A 17642-nucleotide genomic window follows, 5' to 3' on the forward strand; every position below is an offset into this window, starting at 1 on the left:
AAATCAAAACTACAATGAGGTATCACCTCACACCAGTTAGAATGGGCATCATCAGAAAATCTACAAACAACAAATGCTGGAGAGGGAGTGGAGGAAAGGGAACCCTCTTGTACTGTTGGTGGGAATGTAAATTGATACAGCCACTATGGAGAACAGTATGGAGGTTCCTTAAAAAACTAAAAATAGAATTACCATATGACCCAGCAATCCCACTACTGGGCATATACCCAGAGAAAACCATAATTCAAAAAGACACATGCACCCCAATATTCATTGCAGCACTAATTACAATAACCAGGTCATGGAAGCAACCTAAATGCCCATCGACAGACGAATGGATAAAGAAGATGTGGCACATATACACAATGGAATATTGCTTAGCCATAAAAAGGAATGAAATTGGGTCATTTGTAGAGACATGGATGGATCTAGAGACTGTCATACAGAGTGAAATAAGTCAGAAAGAGAAGAACAAATATCGTACATTAACACATACATGTGGAACCTAGAAAAATGGTACAGATGAACCAGTTTGCAGGGCAGAAGTAGAGACACAGATGTAGAGAACAAACGTACCGACACCAAGGGGGGAAAGTGGCAGGGGGGTGGTGGTGGTGTGATGAATTGGGAGTTTGGGATTGACATATATACACTAATATGTATAAAATGGATAACTAATAAGAACCTACTGTATAAAAAAATAAAATAAAATTCAAAAATTCAGAAAAATAAGCATTCTCCCCCATTTCAAACACATCCATCAACTCACATATTTATCTCTTTTTTTTTGGTGAGGACATCTAAGTTCTACTCTCTTAACAACTTTTAATTTTACAATACAGTGCTATCAACTACATGTTTTACATTAGATCCTCAGGCCTTATTCATTTCATAGTTGAAAATTTGTACCCTTTTACCAACCTCTCCCTATTTCCTCTATCCCCAGCCCCTAGCAATTACTTTTCTACTAGAATCCTAGGACTTTTTTTTTTCTTCTAAAATTCTAAACTATGGGGATCATGGTGATGTTTTACCAGGGCTCCCTGACCTATACAGGCCTCTGCTATGGGGGTGATGGCCAGTCCTGGTGTCTGAGTGATTCCCTGGGCCCAGCAAAAGGACCACATTTCCCGAGCCCTGAAGACAAGTGCTAACATCCCAAAGTATGGACTCATTTTCCACTCTACCTTCATTAGTTGAGCAGCTGCTAAGAACAAAGGCTGCATCTCCTGATACCTGGCAAACAAATGCAGTATTGCCTCATGAATTGATTGCTTCTCTGAGGTACCCACCAGTGTATTTGGGGAGAAGCTTCTAGAACAAGTTGTGGAGCAGCTGTCCTTCTGTGAGACTGGAGAGATTCCACAAAAGAATCTGGATGTCATGAAGGAGGTAATGGTTCAGAGGAAGCGGCTGCTGAGATTACTAGGAAGCTGGAGAAACAGGAGAAGTAACACTTTAAGAAGGAAAAGAAATGGCTGGCTGCAATTTCCCTGGCATCTTCAGAAAACAGCAGTAGTACTCCAGAGGGGTGTTGAGGAGATAAGTGAAAGACCCAAAAAGAAGCAAAAGCAAAAGCCCTAGGAGGCTCCTCAGGAGAATGAAATAGAAGACCCATCCGTCTCCTCCAAACCCAAGAAAAAGAAATCTTTTTCCAAGGAGGAGCTGGTTAGTAGTGATCTCGAAGAGACAGCTGGCAGTGGAAGTCTTCACAACAGGAAGAAATCTTTGCCCAAAGAGGAACCAGTTAGTGACCCTGAAGAGTCAGGAAACAAAGAGTGTCCCCACGAAAAAGAGGAAATTCTCTTCCAAGGAGGAGCCACTCATCAGTGGACCTGAAGAGGCCGCTGCCAGCAAGAGCAGCAGGTCCAAGAAAAAGAAAAAGCTATGAAAGCTGTCCCAGGAAAATTAGAATGGACATTTCCCTAGTGGGGCATAGCTTGCAGAGATATTTCTCAATCCATCCCCTATAGTCCAATAAAAATAAAAACATTTTCAGAAAAAAAATCCTAAGACTAGGTACTGAGACAAAAAGCTTTTGATACACATTATAAATTGTTTTATGTCAGGGAGATGGGCCAAATATACCCTTTTCTCAGCTATGTGTAATATCTGTGCCAACATCATGTATTATCATTTTTTAAAAAGTTCAAAATCTCCACTTAATGGGCAAAAGTGATATGTTAAATTTTCATAATTTAAAATAGTAGCAAAAAATATTTATTGGGCACTTGCCAGGTGCTACCACCTAAGACTGTGCTAAGGATTTAACCTTAACTTTCTCATTTAATTCTCAAAGCAACCCTGTAAATCAGGTCATTATTTTCATTTCAGGCACAAGAAAATTTAGGCTTGGCAAGATTAAGTAATTTGCCCCAGGTTGTGTCCTGTGAATGATTATTTTAACCTTGTTCATTTACTTAATGGGACAAATACTTTAATTTTTTATGATGTTAAACGTTTTGATCTTTTTTGTTGTGGCTTCTGATCTTTGTATCATTCTAATGAAGACCTTTCCTATACTACGATTCTAAAATATTTTCATATGTTTTCTTAACTCTTCTGGAATTTATTTTTAGGTATCTTATATAGTAGGGCTCTAATTTAATTTTTTTCCCAAGTGTATACCCTGTTGTCCAAGAACCATTTATGAATATTCTTTTTATAATTTGAAATGCTAATTTTCTTATATGCTAAATTCCCGTATAATCTGTAATTTGCTCTTAGACTCTATTCCTTTCCCTTGATTTATTTGTCCATAAATAGTGTATCTATAAAGAATGCCAATACTGTATATAAAAAATTTAATGTATAGTATGTTTTGATATGTGGGAGGAGTAATCATTCTTTATTGGTCTTGTTTTTAAATATTTATAGGTTATTCTTGCTTTTTTTTCACTTTCCTTTCAGGTTTGAAAAATAGTTTATTGCGTTCCATGAAAAAATCATGCTGGAATTTTGTCTGGCATTGCATCAAATCTATAGATTATTTTAGTGCATAACTGACATGTTTATATATTAATTCTTCCCATCCAGGAATATAATATGTCTTACTATTTATTTAGCTGTCCTTTTATGTCTTCTAGTAAAAATTTTACTTTTTATCTATATTAGTTGTTTATTTGTTGGTTATATCTTCCTTGCCTCTTTCCTTCCTTCTTTCCTTTCACTTATGTGCCAAGCACGGTGGTAAACAATATGGTGATAAGTATAGAGGTCTATGGCCTCATTAAGTTTGGAGAGGGAAATACACAGTCAGTAGATAATCATAGAAATAGGTATAAAATCACAAGTGCTATGAAGGAAAAGATGCCATGATAACGAGGGTATATTTTAGGTGTATATTGCCTAATTTGGCCTTCCTAAGGAAGTTAAGATCTGAAAGGTGAGTTAGAGTCAGTGTGTTAGGAACTTAATTGCTTTGGTTGCTATTGTGAATGGAATCTTTGTAATAACATAAAATTTTTTTTTTTGGAGGGAATGGGAGGAAGTCTGGGAATATAATGTTATGTTGATAGTTATTTTTCTTGCTACACAAAAGATAATATTCTGCTCTATTCTGGCTTCCACTGGTGTTAAGAGGTCAACTTTTGTTCTAGCTGTTATTCTTTTGCTAGTTAATCTGTCTTTTCTCTATTGCTTTTAAGAAATTCTCTTTGGCTTTGGTGTTCTGCAGTTTCTCTGTTGGGTATCTAAGGGAGGATTTATTTTTACTTATCCTATTTGGAATTTATTTGGCTTAAACCTGGTCTTAGGATTAGTGCCTTTCAACAATTCTGGAAAATCTTCAGCTATTATTTCTTTGAATATTGCCTCTTTCATATTCTCTCCATTATCTCTTAATGAAAATCCAATTAGATACATGTTAGACCATCTTATGCTATTGTTCAAGTCTCTTAACTGCACTTGTATTTTCTGTCTCTATGTTTCTTACTAATGCATTCTAGATTATTTCTTAGATGTATTTTCCTGTTTCCTAAATCACTGCTATTCGGAGACTAATTTCTATTGAAACTACTCTTGGAGTTTTATTAACTTTGTTAAGTCTAGTTATTATATTTATTATTTCTCAAAGTTTATTTGGTCCTTTTAAAAATCTGCTTGGTGATTGATAAAATCTTTTATTCATATTTTTAATACCTGTTTTTATTTCCTTAAACATAAAATGTAGTACTTTTATTCTCTGTTGATAATTTCAGTAAATGAAGTCTTTGCATTTCCGATTGTGCTATTATTTTTGCTGTCTCTTGCTCATATTGCCTCCAATTCCTTGTATATTGTGATTTTTGCCTGTGAGGTCATATTCTTGGAACTTTATCCATGGGAATGATGGGTGTGTCCCTTCAAATATTTGAGTTGTCTTTTGCCAGGGATTTGGTGGTACTTCTAACCCAGGATCACTTTTACTAACTTCACAGATTGAGGCTTCTTGGGCAAGTCAATAGAGTGAATTTGGTCTGAAAACCCACATTAAGATCAGCTTGGGGTTTGTGAATTCTTAGGAGAGATTTTTTTCCTTTATCTCGTTCCAAGTTTTGAGATATGCATTTTATTTTGCTTTCTCTTGGGCTTGGGTGGGGGTGGGGGGAATGCTAGTTCTAAGTTCTCCCTACACTAAGGGTAGAGCCCTTTGTGGTCTTAGCTTTATACCAGGGCGGAGAAAGATAATGTACAGGATCAATTGGATTTCCCACCTAGAGTGGGCTCTAAGGTTTTTCTCCTTTACCACATGTTATTTTGAGACTATGAAAACTGATGCTGTGGGTATATGATTTAAGAGATTGCCCCAGGGGTTCTGTTTACCTTTGTGGGTTCTCACGTTCACTTAGTGTTTGGCTTCTGAACTTTATTTACCTTTTTTTAAGGGGGGGGCAGCATATTGATATACTCAAAAATGCTGCTTTTAACAAACATTTTATTCAGTAATTTTAGTGGGAGAATCAGGGTTTTATCTGCTGTTCTCCTCATCTACTTAGTTTAGAATTTGTTTAGTTTTATTTACCTTTGCAAGCAATCCTTTTAGAAATAAGACAAGAATAAATAAATTATAGCAAAGAATTTACCAAGCAGCTATATCAAGTTTTGTCTGCCAAAGTGAAATATTTAACATTTTCTACTTAAATCTGATGTTACTTATAAGCATACCAAGTGCATTTGTGATGTTAGGCCATGTTAAATTTGAAATCAGAAAGGAATTTAGAGATTATGTCATTAGAGTATCTACTTTATGCATAGTTTTCATTTGGAGAAGCAGAATGAAGATTAGAAGATGTATAGGGTTGAATTCTGCCTCTGCTACTCACCAGCTGTGTGTCCTTAACAAACATCGAACTTTCCTGAGCCTTAGGTCTCTCTATAGTCAAATGAGAACAATAGTTCTTGATCTTCCCAAGTTATAGAATAGTTGCTAGAGTTGGATGTGTTAATAATATATGGGCCAGTGCTTGTAACCTGCTATTATTGTTAATTTTGAAGTCTTTAATTTGCTTCTTTTAATCTCATGAGATTTCTGTGAGAGAAGGCCGTTAATGCATTCATAGATTGCTACCTTTGTTCTGCGTAACCTCTTGAAACCCACCTCGTTTCTTTAGCCTTTTTAAATTTCCTCTCTGTATGACATTCTAGCTCAGTTAAGCTTTAGAGCATAGAGCAGACACCAAGAAATTTGAAAGCTGGTTTAGAAAGATTTAGTGAAATGTATACGGAGTATTACCTGGTTATAAATGTCTTTCACATTTTTATCAGATGGAGCTATATTCCAGTGTTTTAGGATATAAAGTAAAACTAGTCTTTGATAGAGAATAGTAAAAGCCCATGCGATATCCAGTCAGTATTGGAAAGATTTTTGAAAAGCCTTTTGATAGGGTTAGATTCTTTGTCTACTTGTCAGCAGGGGGAGCCTTTGCCTCACTTTTTGATTCCAGAAGTCTGACAGTGGTGGCTCTTGTAAAGAGCCAGCATATTATGGAAAATGCTTGTTTCCTCACCTAACCGAGGCCTGAATAGGTTTTGGAACCAGTTTTTCCTTTCTTCTTCTAACGGGAAAACTTTTTGTGCTTGTTTTCTGAGTTTTTTTTATGCTACTGGTATTTAAGTGCTGGTACGGGGGTTCTTTAAAAGTGGTTCATGCTAGGATAAACTAGTGGTTTGCAAATGCTATGCCCCGTTAAAGTTTTAAATGGTCTTAAAGTAATGAAAAAAAATTAGCTAAAGAAGTAAATTTTTCATAAAGCTAAAATTTGTTCAGTTAAAGGGCTATATTGAGGACTAACATTTTCTACTTCCTACTTATTCGTTTTACATTGTCTTTGTAGAAAATGTTGGTGATGATAGTCTTTACTTTTTTTTTTTTTTTTTTTAAATATCCTTATTGGGCAGTTTACAAGGTTGACAACCTATGATGTTCCCCAGTAGTTTCTGAAATTTTATAGATCGGTGAAATTCAAGAGCCAACTACTTTAGCAAATAAAGATTGGAACTTCTGAACTGAACCATTTCCAACTTCCTGGTCACCTTTTTTCCTAACTTTTCCCTGAGATGTTTACTTCCCTTTTACACCTAAGGAGTGAGACTTAATGACTAAACTACTGTATCTGATATTCAAGATATAAGTGTAGGTACTAGGGAAAGTTGGTTTGATTATTTTTTTAAGTGTGCTGTATTTGGAATTAAGATTGGCATGCATTCCTACCATGTTCCAGGTCCTGAACTGGATAGTTTGCATATGTTCCGTATCTTTACAGCAACCCAGTGGGGTATAGAGATTGTGATAGGGTTTATTTTGCATGTGAAGAAACAGAGTGAACAAAATTAAACAAAATAGCCAAAGTCACGTATCTAGAATGTGTCAGAGCAGGATTAAAACATTACCAGGTTGTCTTTTTGATTCAAAATCATTGCTCTTTCCACTACATATTAATACTTTATGCTACATTTGATACTTTTCCCATCTTTGCTCAATTTATTCCTTTATAATATACCATCCTGCTCTAAGAACAAGGAATAGCCAGAGAGTATCCTATTCAGTACCCTTTTGGGGGGTGCTTTTCCTGCTGGTAATAATCCCTTGTTTCCTATTACCCAGAGAAAGACTTTGTACCCAGGGCTCTAATAATTACTAAAGTTTTAAGGCTTAATCTGTGTATGTTTTTGCAGTTAGAGTTTTATGAAATACTGATGGATTTAAAGATCATTCTGTTTCTTTGGTATCCTCTCTGGGCTGCCACAATTTATTCTTTATGGTTAAGTGATTTCCCTTCTCACTTATATATTTTCCTTTTGCCATCCTTTCCCACCCCACCTTTATTTCTTGTGTCTTTCTATTAGGCTTTATCTTTCTTCAGAGCAGAGTATTTCGTAGTGTATCTAATGTTGCACATACAATGAATACTTTGTCTTTTGACATAGTACTAAGCCCTGAAATAATTTAGAATTTCAGCTTCTTAAGTGTCACAGGTTAAAACTAATTGTTTTAGGGCCTTTTCCGTACCACTTTTACTTTGCTGCTATTCATTCATTCATTGAATGATTATTTATTGATCTCTACTATATACTAGGGACTATTTGGGGTGGGAAGGTGTGGTGAATAAAGCATAATGCCAAATCTCAAGGGGTTTTCATGTGACTATGGTAATATTATCAAATATCTTGACCCACTTGATGATCATTGGCATCCTGATACCTAGTATTACAGTTTGACATGGTTTTCTACTTCCATGTGAGTTCAGTTGACTTGAACAGATATTTTTGGAGCACTGACATATAAGGGACTATACTCAATGCTGTGAGCCAGACCGTGAAAACAAAATCGACTTACCTTCAAGGATTTTATGCTTCATTTATGGGAGTTGAGGAGGGGAGAGAAATATGCCAAATTTAGCTGTATCACCAGGAAAAATATTGTCAGTACTAATAGGCAGTGATGCAGAATGTACTAAGAAAGAATAGAGGAAGAGTGCGTTATTTATGCCTAAAGGGGATTGGAGAAAGCTTCAGAATGGTTGGGTGCTGGGGATGGAGGATATGTAGAAGGATTTTATGAGGTTAAGATGGGGGAATGATATCTGAGGTGAATTGAACTAGAGTAACAAATGCATAAGGGCATTTAGGGCAAGCTTATGTTACCTGAAGTATTTGGTGGTTGGGACTGGATGAGAAGGAGTAGTCGAAGTTCATTTAGCGGATACACTGAAGAGTTCTTTGGATATCCTGCTTATTAATTTCTACTTATTTCTGGAGACACTGGTGTACCTTTGAAGTTTTTGAGTGGGTTGACAATGTGATTCCATCTGTATATTAAGATGATAACTTTGGTATATTTGTTTTCATGACTTTTATTCAAGATACGGTATTTTAACTGCTTCTTTTAGAAGAATCCAAGGACATTTAACAGACCAAACAATGGTTAAGCGGCACATCAAACTTTGTGATAAGAATTGACAGTTCAGGAAACTTAAAGTCATTGTTGTCATTATCCCAAATTCATTTTGATTTGCATTTTAAAATTGTATGAGTTTAGATGAAGTTGAACCTCAGCTGAGAATTTCCTGGCTTTAGTTATTTTTTTCACAACCTAATTTAATTGGTTATAGTGAATTCAGTGTAGACTACAGTTTTTTCTTATTCCTTCTTTTGATACAATGACGATTTTAGGATTGAGAGTTAACAATATATAAAAAGCAAATATTTAGCTTTTGGTGTTTTTGCTTTATTGGACTGATAATATTGCAAATGAGGAATGTTTGTACAAAATGAAGAGGTATTTAAATTTTTTTTCAATTTTAAAATTATTTTTTGGGGAGAGTTTTCTGGATTTCTTATCATGGCTGGTTATTACCTTGAGAAGTTTACCTCACTTTGAAACCAGTTATTTAAAAAAATATATCTCCAACATTATACTCACCCTTTAAGAATTTTCCTTTTGGATGAGAGAGAAGAAAGGAATGCTAATAAATAATGGGCTCTGCTGTATGATATCATCTATCTTGTCTTTCATATGTCACTCAGGGTCATCCTGCAAAAAACGTCAATAAAAGAGGCAGGGTGGGGGGTAGGGGAAGAAAATGGGTATGTGTGTGTTGGGGGATGGTACAGAGGCAGAGACAGCTCATTCCCAAATAGAGCTTTCTGACACACCCATAATGTACTTCTTTAGAGATTTCTTCAATAGTTATCATGTTAGAGAAATTGCTGTTTTGAGGAAAGTATACTTAGAATAGACATAAAATCATCTTGAATAGACAGCAGTTCACACAGACCTAGGTTTTGAGAGATTTTCCATAGTTCTTGAAGTCTTAAAAATCCTTTGCTTTGGCAAAAAGGGTGAATTTCTGATTTGGTGTGTACTCCTTCCCACATTAAATTTTATCCTTTTTGGTCTGAAGGATTTTTTTCCTCTCAATTTTAAGTTTTTCACATAATTTGGTCTGTAAGGAAACTGGTCATCCAGTAATATCAAACATTTACCATTTATTGAATGCTTATTAGGTACCAGCCAGTATGCATTTTTATTGTATTTTATCCTTACAGTAGCATCATTACAATCTTCTCCTCATACGCCTGCTGTACAGATGAGGAAATTTGATAGAGCTTTCAGGGCTAAAATAAGGTTGCAGCAAATGTGGACTTAAGTTGTGGCTTTGCCATCAGTTCTGATGAGCATGCCTGCCATCTTCATCAGCAGTATCTCCCTCCACTCAACGCCCTCCCTCAGAGTTTACTGATCTTATTCCTCTTCAAACAGAGCTTTCTTGTAATCCTATAATCCAAGTCTCTGAGTGGTGTGCCTTCTGCTTTTGCGTCTCTGAACGTCTGGCAAACTCTTTCTCAGCCTGCAAAACCCAAGTGTTATTTCTGTTCTGAAGCTTCTCTTGATTCTTCCAGATACTATTAATCATGCTTCCATAGCCTTTGTATGCCTCTGTTCTTACACTGTTATAACTCCCGTATTCACTGAACTTTCTGAGGGTAGCGACCGTCTCTCCTAGCATATACTAGGTATAGCAAATGTTTGTGGAATTTGTTGAATGAATGTGAATTCTGGAGAATGTTATCAAACCTTTCATGATCATTACATCTGACAAAGTAATTCACCCAATATTTTGTGGATGCAAGTGATAATATAATGTTTAGGGCCTTCTTTTAAACTCTAACATTGCATTCATATTGAATCTATCACATGTAATGCTAATTTAATGAATGGTTGTAATTTCTTTATAATATGTTATTAACCTTGTTCACAGTTTAGGGGGGAAAATAGTGATAAATAGCTTAGTGGAACACACACTAGTGGTCTTTGTGAGGCTATTAAAATTCCTATTAAAATGAGAACATTAAAATGTCAAAAGTCAAGTTCATAGGAAGAATTAGTATGTAGACCCAATTTTTATTTTCCTCAGTCTTAATTAGTCTCCTGAATTATTTATTGGCGTAACACTTGAATAATAGTTGAGAATTTGTGTAATTTTTCTGTGTTACATATTTAAAAATATTAGCCATTTAGCTCAACACATGTATCCTATTTGTTGATTTCCTCTGTTTTCTTAGGGCTTTAAATAAATTTTATTTATTTATTTATTTATAACTAAGGCGTTAAACTTTGAATCTACTTGAATATTGCATTATTATTACACACTAATTACTTTTCAAATGCTCAAATAGAAAAGAATATGAGGGAGAGAGTAATAATAAAGAAGTTAGCTATTCTTTTATTCAATTAATTACCAATTATTAATTTTTAAGCATAGCCAAATAGTAGCATGTATCTCAAAACAATGGTGATAGTTTTATTTCTATAATGATATGAGTGAAAAGGCACAAAAATGATATTTAATGGCAAATTTACTATCCTGCAAGCTCTAGAAATCCATCTACCATTGTTTTTAAGTCAATATCTGTTGAAATCCTACTCTGAACATTTTTGTGTCTGTGCTCATAGCAAACATGTTGTATCATTTTTGAGTTAAGTTTGCAATAAAGATTAATAAGTTAGTGTTTCAGTTTTTCTGTAACAACAACAACAAAACCTTTTTCTCTGCATGCATAAAACGAGCGGAAGTTCCACAGACTTTTGGACTCTTCTGTTCTTACGTATAAGTCTCTTGATGTTTCCTGTCTGCCTTTTTGACTACCTGTACAGCTGTTTTTCATGTGTTTTTCAGACTTGGAGAAAGACCAAGTATTTTTGACAGCTGTATGCTGAACTGCAATGTATGCTTGGCCACAGGTCACGTTTACATTTCTTCACTTGTATTTTTACTCAATGTGTAAAAGAAATACGAGCATAGAGAGATTCAGAAAACATGTAGCATGCTGAGTAATGGTAGTCTTCTTCTCCACTTACTCTGCTACATAGATTCCACAGGAAGAAAAAGACAGCAGAGAAATGGAGGAAATGGTATTCAGAACTACCCTCCATGGGGCCCTTGTTGCTATAATAATGAATGATGGAAAATGCTCTGGGTCATGCATGGTGGAAAAAACTGAGCACAGGGACACACACACACTGCTACAGACCATTTTAGTGAACAGACTGTAATTTAGTAAAGAAAAGTGTTAATCTAGCAGTCAGTTCAACATGTAATTGATTACCAATTTATGTATAATGTTAAAGCTTTGTCTATATGATATTTTAACACCAGGAAATGAGACACACTTTTTAATAAATATTCATTTCATGAGGCTGCCATAATGGAACTTTCCTGCCTCCACCCACCCATCCCCACAGGCACAAAATTTTTTCATTGCCTTTGAAAATGAAAAATACTGATTTCCAAAGTTCTTTCAAAATGATTTTGGTAGGTTCTTTGTCAGTTTGTTCCTAGATCTTGCAAATAGTATTTCAAATTACAATGCTTATTTTTCTGTCATCATGGTTATGATTAATGAGATAAACATCCAGATTTTAAATTCTGATGAAATCTCCACCCTTCCTAGTTATTTCAACTTTAAAAGATAATTTTTTCCCTGTATTATTTAGGCATAATTTTTGAGGAAACATCACTTAGCTATTGTCATCTTTTCAATCTGTTGCTTTTACATTTCATGCCCTGGTGGTAAAACTTGATCCATTGCATTGGATCAAGTCTAATTGCCTCTGTATCTTTTTCTAATATGTTCTTTTTCTCTTGCAGAAATTTCCTCTGCTTTTACCTTTGATCTCTTTTCATTCTACTTATCCTTCTCAGTCTAGGTATCCTTCTCAACTGAGAGGTAGGATACATCCTTCCTCTATCATGAAACCTTTCCCAGGAAGTTCACTGTAATGAGGCTCTTTGATTTTCTATAGTGCTTAGTCAGTTTCACATCATTTAGATTTTATATGTTAACTTACGTTATTTTAAAAAAATGGATCCAGTGCGGTAAAATGGAGTTAGATTCTGACTTGAGTACTAGCTGTCATTTTTTAATTCTTTGACATTAGACAAATTATTTAAGCTCTGTGGGTTTCAGTCTTCTCATGTGTAAAATGGGACTATTGTTATTAAAGATTATAGCTATATGCTGGATAAATGTTTAGCACAAAGGCGGGAATATAACAGGTGCTCAGTAAGTGGCAGTAGTAGTTATTTGCTGTTGTTCTATATTTCTTACAGCTCCTAATATAATACTGAGCATGTGGTAAAGACTCTTTGAGTATGGTTCATGGCTAGGTCATTTAAATAGCTCCTGAAATCCCATCGCTTTTATGAAGGCTTCCTGTTGGCTCTGTTCTATTAGAACTACAAAACTTTCATGGCTTCTCTGGACTGTTCTTTCTGTTCTCATTATCAGTAAGGGGAGCCTTTGGTATGTATTCTGAAGTGGCTTCCAATACAGTGATTTGAAGGATTTATTTATTTATTTTTGAGTAATGTTTTGGATTGATCCCTACATTTTTCTAATCGTCAGTGGCTGGGATTGTAATAAATAAAGCATTTTTCATGTACTTAAAATGCAGTATGTGAAATGCATAGAATAAAGTCTCAGCCAATCTGAGCTGCAGATGCATAAAGTATTTTGCCTAGCTTACTTCAGCTCAACAGACATTTATTAATGTTACCTCCTATGTGCCAGGCATTTTCTAATTGTTGGATTTACAAAGATGAGTTAAGATATACCTTCTTGCCGTTGAGTTTAAGCTGGGGTTAATGAGAGACACAAAAATAGATAATTTCAATCAGTGATTAGTTGTAAGATGAGGGTAAGGATGGGGCTCTGTGGGATCACAGATGGAGGGTAATTGAAGGGAAAGAGAAGATTTCTGGGAAGACATGAGCTTCAGTCTGTGATGTCTCTCAGAGGACAAATGGGTTGATCCACTTGATTCAGGGACAGAGAGCCAACTCAGCTTCAATATTTATGAGAATTTATTGCCTATAAAGTTCATGGATAGTTTTGGCTCCAAGTGAGGCTTGATGCACTGGCTTAAACAGTGTCTTCCATGGCCCTCTCTTAACTGCACCCTTGTAAAAGCCTAATGGCTTCTCTGATTCCAGACCTTATCCTCCTCACATATTACTCCCCAGGGGGAAGAGTAAGTTTTTCTTTAGTTTCAGCTCAGTTTAGGGATTTAGTTTCTTACATTGGCTGTAAATTATAACCATCCCTTAACTAATCACTGTGACTAGTGGGATACTAATTAGTTTATATAAGTCAGGGCCTACCTACTCTCAAGCTTAGAATGAAGTCAGTCTCATTCAAGCCTCATGGCTAAAGATGGGAGGAGAGGGCAATGGATGACCAGGAGGCATCCAGCAAATGTTCACTATCCCAGGGGAAGAAAAGTGTAAGAATTTTTTTGGAAAGGAAATAATATAAGCAAAAGCAAGGAAGTATGCACCATTACGATGTGTGTGGGAAACAGCAAGTAGTTAAATATTAATACAACATTTAGTATGAGACTTAGAAAATAATTATAAAATAATAATGCGATGCAGTATTTAACACCTGCTGGATCTAGTTTCCGTATATTACTTAATTGAATTCTCACAACAGCTAACTAAGTTAGGTACACCATCTTGCAGATAAGGAAACTTGAGCCCAAATTCACAGCTAATAATTGGTTGAACTGGAGTCAAACTCAGATTATCTGACTCTAGAGGCAGCCCATGTGGACATTACAGTATATTAAGTATCTCCTCTATATTGCTAGAGTTTCAGGGAATAAGACTTCATATATCATGCTAAGGAGCCAAGTGTTCTCTGGGGCTCAAGTTTTCTTCAAGCTCTAGCTCTTTGTCATACCATGCAAAAGCAGTAGTTCTCAAACTTTAGCATGCATCAAATAGCCTCTAGGGCTTGTTAAAACCTAGACTTGGGCCCTATCATCATAGTTTCTGATTCCATAGGTATGGAGTGGGACCCTAGGATTTGCATTTCTAAGAATTTCCTAGACAATGCTGATGCTGGTGGTCTGGGAGCCACACTTTGAGGACGACTTCTTTAAGGTCTTTGGGAGACTGGAAGATTTGTGGTTCAGAGACATTCAACATATTGAAATGAACTCAAAGTTTATTGTACTTCTGCTTGGAAGTATACATGCCTTGACCTCACATTCTTTAATAATACAGAGAGTATATTTTGGTTACAGTAATATCCTCCCCCGTAGGTCAAGGTCATTGCATGTGTTTCATTGATTGGATTTCTTCTGTCTCTGATTCTTAACTTATTACGATTAGATTTATTGCTCTCCTCCTAAGTCCTGCTCAATGTGCTAATGCTCAGTTCCCTCCTTGATGGTTAATAAAGTGCATTTGTATACTAAAGGAATATATTTGAACACTTTGTTTACATTTTTATTGTGAAAAAATTTAAATATCAGAACAAGTAACATGAATGTCCATTTTTCCACCATTTAGAGTCAACAGTTGTAAATGTATACACATGTATACACACACTTTTTGTTTTTTGATGAACCATTTGAAAGTAAGTTACAGATCTTATGCCACTTCACTCATAACTATTGCAGAACACATTTCCTGATAAGAACATTCTCATATGTAATCACAATACCATAATCACACTTAAGAAAATTAACAATAATTCCTAATGTTGTCTAACATGCAGTCACATTCCAGTTTCCCCAGTTGTCCCAATGTCTTCTATATCTGGTTGTTTTTTGGTATCAGGATCCAATCAAGTGAAATTAAATTTTAAGAGTCAGTAAAGCTGGATGGATCTTTATGCTCAGATAAGTTCTGTGTTATTTAAGATATAAGTTTCATTGCTTTAATAAAGACCAAACTTAATTAAGGAAGATGTTTATTTCTGTCAGATTTAACCACCTGGAGATAAAGTGGTCCAGGACTGGTAGGCAGCTTTGTTGTTCTCAATATGTGGCTTCTATCTTTGAGGCCAAGATAGCTGTTTCAGCCCTACCATCATGCTGGGAAGAAGGAAAGGGAGTGCATACTCAGTCCTTTTAAGGGTAAGTCTGGGTGTTGCACATATCACCCTGCTCCCATCTCATTGGCGAGAAAGTACTCATATGATGTATCTGTCACAGAGGCCTGGAGATATAGGCTTTATTCTAACTGGATGGCCATGAGTCTAGTGATAATTCAAGTACCAAAAGAAAGAATGGCTCTTAGGGGGAGCAGTTAGCATCTCGGCCACAAGTTTGTTTTTGCAAATGACTAAACTGTACTAAACTGTATTAAATCCATTTAATAGCTACTAGTACATTATAAGATGACATTTCTCTTTTTGAGATATATAGGGCTAGTAGTTGCTTCTAAGCTGAGCCTTGACTGTTATTCTTTTTTGAATTATTTGATATATATTTTATAGATGTCCTGTTGTCTTCTTTTTTGTTGGGGCATAGCTGTCACTGCTCCAGCTATCAGTGTTTTCATACCTTTTCTAAATTGCTATTTTCTTTTCTCTGGGCTGGGGAAGCAGGTAATGATAACCGTCATAATGATGCTATGATTTATTGTGTTTTATGTGTGCTACACAGTGTTAGAGACTATTAAATCTTATCTCTAACTTTGGAGCTCTTAGGCAAATATACTCATTTTATAAATGAGGAGGCTGAAGCTCCTAGAATATCAGTAACTAGTTTATGAGAACTGCAACTGTTCGAACCATAATTAAAATAAGAATCGATGCCCTGAGTGAGACCTGGGAATCCTACCTGTAAAAAGTTTGCATGATTTTCATTACAAAGACTTTGCAGCATCTATTTTGACTATTTAGAGGAATATTTATACTTTTTCATTTTTGCTTGGTACTGACAGGAGGATTGCTATATAGTTAAATTCTGGATAGATGAGGTACTCTTTTTCTAAATATATCTCTGTGAATACACTTGTACAGCATGCATATACATACAGCATCCATACAAACTCATATCTTGTTTTATGAAAACTTTAATAAGCATAGTAGATAAAGAATAGATTAAAAATCTTAAAACAATGACTGAAAAACCTACTATGCCTTATAAAAGAATTTGAGCTTTGAGGGAATACTCTTCAAAACAACATTAACATGAACAATCCCTTTCTCTCTAGCGATCCCAGAGTGGTTCAGATGTGTATTTTGTGAATATATGCTAAGACAATATTCAACCTGAAACATCTCTCAGACTATTTAAAGTTGTTAAATTTATTGTATCAATTAAGATGGGGTAGAGTATGTTGCAGTAATAAGCACCCCAAAGATCTCAGTTTGTTTTCTTTTTAAAAAAACTCCTTTGGCAACATACTTTGATTTTTAAAAATTGCCCTTATATCCATACTCAGATACAATAATAAGACTACCATCCATTTCTATGCAATTTAATTTCTTTTTGAGCAAAGTATTCTTTAAATTTCAAAATTTAGGGATAACTGTATTGGCACTGATATCCAAGGTAAAATGGAATAGTTACTACAGGACTTACTGTATATGGTAAGTATGGGTTAGAGATGACAAATTAATTAGAATATTGACCTTTTGTATATTCTCTTAATGAGTAGCTTAATTTTTCTTTGACATAGTTCTTCCCTATATAATAGATTATAAGATACACTAATCACACTAGCAGAACATGAAAAGTTATAGCCACTAGATCTTTCTCAGATTAGGGATACTATACTGTACCATAGAAATCATCATCATTATCATCATCTCAGTATGTTTTAAGAACTGTGAATTTTGTAGTTAATGTTTACAGACTAATAGTAGAAGACACTTCAAAATCAATCGATAGTTTAGGGCAATCAGTGACTAGTGTTTTTCGGTATTAGTCATTTTCTCTCCCAACAGTGCTCAACACTGTGATTTGTATAAAACTGGTGCTTAGTACATGTCTATGGATTTGGTCTGCTGTGTTTGACTGATGTCTAAGTCATTTGAAAGTATGGGGCTGACATACTATGAAGAAGAGAAGGCGTCGTGCAGAACAGTTTGTATTTCTGATTTTGGAAAAAATGATATCTTGCAAAGAGTCATGATTGTTCTCAGGTATTCTCTTGAGCTACAGATTTTAGCTCAAATAAATGAAAATAAATGTATTTAAAACTATAGACATGAATAATGAAAAAATTGGGAAATGTGTAGATAGTGATATACAATAATCTGATAGCTTCATCAGTTTGCGATTTAAAATTTAAACTGCCCATTTTGTCCCTTGGGGAAAAAATTAACTGACATATTTGTGGTGAATAGGGATAAAATCATTA

General features: G+C 35.2%; 1 protein-coding gene, 1 non-coding gene and 1 pseudogene across 5 annotated transcripts in view; all 3 read left to right on the forward strand.

The window, feature by feature from the left end:
• Nucleotides 1-17642, forward strand: part of BBS9 (Bardet-Biedl syndrome 9) — a 466187-nt gene that overhangs the window by 88115 nt on the left and 360430 nt on the right. The window lies entirely within an intron of this gene.
• On the forward strand, nt 1016-1101 carry LOC133097073 (small nucleolar RNA SNORD86). Its single transcript, XR_009701948.1, has one exon. It is a non-coding gene; the product is annotated as a small nucleolar RNA SNORD86 (small nucleolar RNA).
• LOC133097028 (nucleolar protein 56-like) lies at nt 1020-1912 on the forward strand (annotated as a pseudogene).

The sequence above is a fragment of the Eubalaena glacialis genome, chromosome 8 (genome assembly GCF_028564815.1).
Source record: "Eubalaena glacialis isolate mEubGla1 chromosome 8, mEubGla1.1.hap2.+ XY, whole genome shotgun sequence".
Lineage (NCBI taxonomy): Eukaryota > Metazoa > Chordata > Mammalia > Artiodactyla > Balaenidae > Eubalaena > Eubalaena glacialis.